The sequence below is a fragment of the Centrocercus urophasianus genome, unplaced genomic scaffold (genome assembly GCF_019232065.1).
Source record: "Centrocercus urophasianus isolate 14NV4802_14NV808 unplaced genomic scaffold, USGS_Curo_1.0 seq_446, whole genome shotgun sequence".
In the NCBI taxonomy this organism is placed as follows: domain Eukaryota; kingdom Metazoa; phylum Chordata; class Aves; order Galliformes; family Phasianidae; genus Centrocercus; species Centrocercus urophasianus.
Window position 1 is genome coordinate 60,088 of NW_024885029.1, and position 4,097 is coordinate 64,184.

Here is a 4,097-nt window from a genome sequence, read left to right on the forward strand (position 1 = left end):
ACTCTTGTTTAGATCAACGCTAGGTACATTTCAGAGTCCTTAACTCTCGTACCTCCATGAAAAGAAACGTGAGCTTTTTCAGTCAAATTTTATCTTTATCAACACAAAATGACAGAAAGCCCTTCTCTCAATCACGTAGGAATTTCACTAATTCCAGCCTTCCTAGCAATCACACGATGAACCACGAAAAGATGCAGGTTAAATTTCTCATTAGACAAACATACTGCATGTAATCTTCATGAAGATCCCGCACGTCACCGATTACGCAAGCATCATTAAGCACTGAGTGAATACATCCGCAGTTCCAGCTCTCCTTTGCCAGTATCGTACAATTAGAGCGTGTGTACAGAAAGAGAAACAACGATCTGACGCTGTAGCACAGCGTGTGGATGGAGATGTGCACATACAAGATGAGTCCGGAGCCCTTCTGCACGTTGTCACTGCATCGTCGGGGCAGACTGCTGGCTGCCAAAGACAAAACGTGAGGATTGCTTTGTAGCTCCAGTTCAGGATAAAGTTGCTGACTTGTCATCCAGTGGGAGCCCATCCCAGACCTCCCCGGTTCTCCTCAGTGTGGGGCTATCTGCACCAGCTGAAGGAGGATGCCCTACGATCACAGCTCTGGCCTTTTTCATCCCACATTAACACATGAAGGCTCTCAGGCCCCTTCTGTACCTTCTGGATAGCTTGCCCTTTCTGTTTCATTCACCACAGCTTTCGGCAGCTTTGAATCACCCGGTGATTTGTAGGCACCAAGAGGTTTGAGAGGAATCCGTAGGCAACTTCTTCAGGCCTCTCAGTCAGATTCTATGCCTGGCACCTCTTTCCTTTGAGCAGACGTGCCCATTCACAGACAGCAGGTTCTCAAAGCAGGGGACACATGTCAATAATTCCTTTATAAGCTGAGGAGTTGTACCACACAGAACCGTTGGTGAAGCTCCGCTTCCGATTTCCACTGGTCAGCAATTTTCCCAGGTGCATCATTCACCCATTTGGGCGTTTGTCAGATCTCCACTCCCACATTTCCACTGCTGCCTTGTCGCGTTTTTTCTGTCAGGTACCAAGTTTTTACACGTTTAACACACTTTTTTTTTTTTCTCTTTTGCTTTTTTTTTTTTTTTTTGGACAAGGGGAGAGGGAAAGCAGAGCAAAGACAGCACACGGCAGGGGCGTCTGGAAACTGTTAAGGTTGAAGACGTTCTTTGAAAGGGCGTCGCGTGAGATGCAAAGTGATCCGTTTGAATTAGACACTATTATTTAACTTATTAGTGAGTCTCGCAGTGAGGCGAGGAGAAGCACGTAACAAACTTTAATGGAAAGTGCAAAGTCCTTAACTCAGATCTAGAGTCCACGTGTCTAACTGTCAGAGTCCCCGGCCGGCCCTAACGAGCCCCACCTGCGCTAACGAGGCAACGACTCCCAGCTGCCGAGGGGCCGCGGCCTCCCGAGCACAGCTGCGCCTCGTTCCCAGCGCGGGGCGGATCCGCCCCAAAGCCTCTTAAGCTCCGCCGGAGGCCGCTGGGAGCCACGAGAGGGCTGCCGGAGTGCATCGTCTGCGGGAGCGGGCTCCGTTTCTCTTGTCCGGTCCTTAGGCCGCCGGGGCTGCCAAGCTCCGCGAGGGGCTGCTCTTAAAAGGGGACCTTGGGATTCTTTGTAACGTTCTTTGCTGTTGTGTTGTTTTGTTTCAGGTTGCGGCGAGCCGCCTCCCGGTAAAGATCAGCGCGAACCGGTGAATCGTTCTGGTGGCGACGGGACCGCGGAAGCGGCCGGCGCTCGGGTCCGTCCTCTCTGGCCGGGCTCCGTTCGGGGGCCGGCACGGGGCTTCCGCCGGGCTGCCCCGGCTGCTCGAAGCCCGTGTCACATCGGCGCCCGGCTGCCGTCGCGTTTTCGGAGGGAGCTGCCGCTCGGTTCCCCGAGTGCTAACGCGGTCCTGAGGGCTCTCAGTCCCTCTGGGGCTTTTCAGCGGGGACTTCAGTTTCTCCCAGCCTTATCGGTAGGAGCGAGCGGGATGGGGCAGCGTTCCTCCGGCGTTTGTGCTGGGAATGAGAAGCAACGTTTTTCTCCTCTTGCAGGCTGAGCGGAGGTTGAGCAAAACCTCTCGTCATCCCGACCCGGTGAGATGGTGGAAGCGGTGTTTGGGAGTCACTAGGTAAGTTCTCTCTTGTTGGGGCTCGTACAGGGCTGCCGCTCGGACGCCTCTTTGGGATCAGCACGGCGCCGCCGCTGAACTGCTCAAGAAGGGTTTTGCGGGTGCTTCAGCTCCTTCTGCTTCCAGCGGTGGGAGCGAGCCAGATGTGACGATATATTCCTTCCCCCCTCTCACTTATTTGTAGCTTCAGGAGCCTGATCTCGCTCCCGTTATGAAGACGTGGTGGGAGAGCTCGCATGACTGAAACGCTGTTGTGGATGGCTGCGTTCCTTATAGGAGAGACAAACGGGTGAGGTGGTGGGTTTCTCTTCCGGTGAGAGAACTGGAATGTACTGAGCTTCCACGACAAGGTGATGGGACAGCTTGGGTCTAGGTGACAGCTGCAAGTGACCTGATGAGCAAAAATTTCAAAGTAGTCCTGGTGAATTCGGTGAGGGGAAGTGATGCTGGACCAAGGAGGTAGCCTTCTGTGTTGTGACTGGTTAGACGAGAGGAGGGCTGTGGATGGTATGGGGGAATATCTTGCTGTCGGAAATTAACTGAAGTGCAGGAGTCTTGCTGACGGTGACGACGGGCTCATTCAGGCACCGACAGGAGGCGTGAGGTGGAAACATTCACAGACCGGAACGTCAGAAGTAAGACTGCTTGTGCTGCGAGAGTGATAGAATAGGCTGCGGAGTCTCCTTCTCCGTGGGATTGCAGGTTGCCTCCGGATGCTGTTCCGGGTGATGTGTAACCGGGAAACGGCCCCGGACGACATCGTCGCAGGGCGAGTGCCGCAACGGAGCATTTAGCAGCGAGGATCCGCCTGAGCATGGGAGCGGTTTCACCGGCGGTGAGCGACCCGAGAGCTGCCCTCCCCCAGCGTCCTCTGAGAAGCGGTTCACGGAGCTCTCCTGCGTGTCCAGGGCCGGAGCGAGGATCGTGCTGGTGAGGTAAGCGGTGTCCTCTGGTGCCTGATCTGTGCGTGTTGCCTCCGGGCTGGAGTTTCCAGCTGGGATCGGGTGCCGGGGGACACAAGTTTTTGTTTGAGGGTGTTGGGGTGTGTGGTTTCTTTTTTATTTGAGTCTTCAAGGTGTGTGTGGCGGCTCTACTGCTGGAAGAATGGAATTGACAGACTGAAGGGAGAAGCGCAGCCTGCAGGATTCTGTCACCTGTTTCCTGCGGGGAGCTTGGTGAGGTCCACCGTGGCCAAGGTGTGTTTTTACTTTAGGTTGTGTTGCAGCAGGCATCCTGAGAGGAAAGTCCCTGTCCTCGGCTGGCAGGCGTGCTGCACCCATGGAAGGAGCAGAGGAGAGCCCCCAGGTAGGCACTGTTTGTAGTGGTGTGTCGGGTAGGCGGTCAGTCTCCTTGGTGGGTGTCTGTGTAGTCCTTTGACCTGGGAGCCCCTGTTGGGATCCCTTTAGTGGGTGTAGAGGTGGAGGTCGGTTAGTGTATGGGAACTGCTGAATGATGGTCTGAACCTCTGACCACCTATGTGAGCACAGGTGAAGGCAATTCAGCTGCCCTCCTGGAAGGGGTGGAGCCTGGCTGCACCTCTCTGAGATCCATTGAAGAGCTGACTATGAGTGTGGAAGGATCTCTTGGAGTCTTCCCTGTAAGCCTGGAAAAAGGTAAGCTTTTCTATTATTCTTTGGTGTGGTGGCTTGTTTGGCCTAAGTTTTTTTTTTTTTTGTCTGGGTGTCTTCTAAGCTTTGTGGTTTTGTTTTTGGTTTTTTTTGTCTGGGTGTCTTCTAAGCTTTGTGGTTTTGTTTTTGTTTTTGGTTTTTTTTGTCTGGGTGTCTTCTAAGCTTTGTGGTTTTGTTTTTGGTTTTTTTTGTCTGGGTGTCTTCTAAGCTTTGTGGTTTTGTTTTTGGTTTTTTTTGTCTGGGTGTCTTCTAAGTTTTTGTCTGACAAATCTCTTATTCATGGCTTATATTGTTTGTTAGTATGGGAGTTGGTTGTTAAG

At 53.0% G+C, this 4,097-nt stretch overlaps 1 long non-coding RNA gene across 2 annotated transcripts; it reads left to right on the forward strand.

The window, feature by feature from the left end:
- Positions 1–1,830: 1,830 nt before the first annotated feature.
- LOC122168727 lies at positions 1,831–3,871 on the forward strand. Of its 2 annotated transcripts, XR_006171331.1 has the most exons (6): positions 1,831–1,993; positions 2,073–2,149; positions 2,334–2,784; positions 2,852–3,084; positions 3,363–3,454; positions 3,637–3,871. It is a non-coding gene; the product is annotated as an uncharacterized LOC122168727 (long non-coding RNA). The 2 variants fall into 2 exon arrangements; XR_006171330.1 differs by having other exon boundaries at positions 1,832–1,993; positions 2,334–3,084.
- The last annotated feature ends 226 nt before the right edge of the window (positions 3,872–4,097 follow it).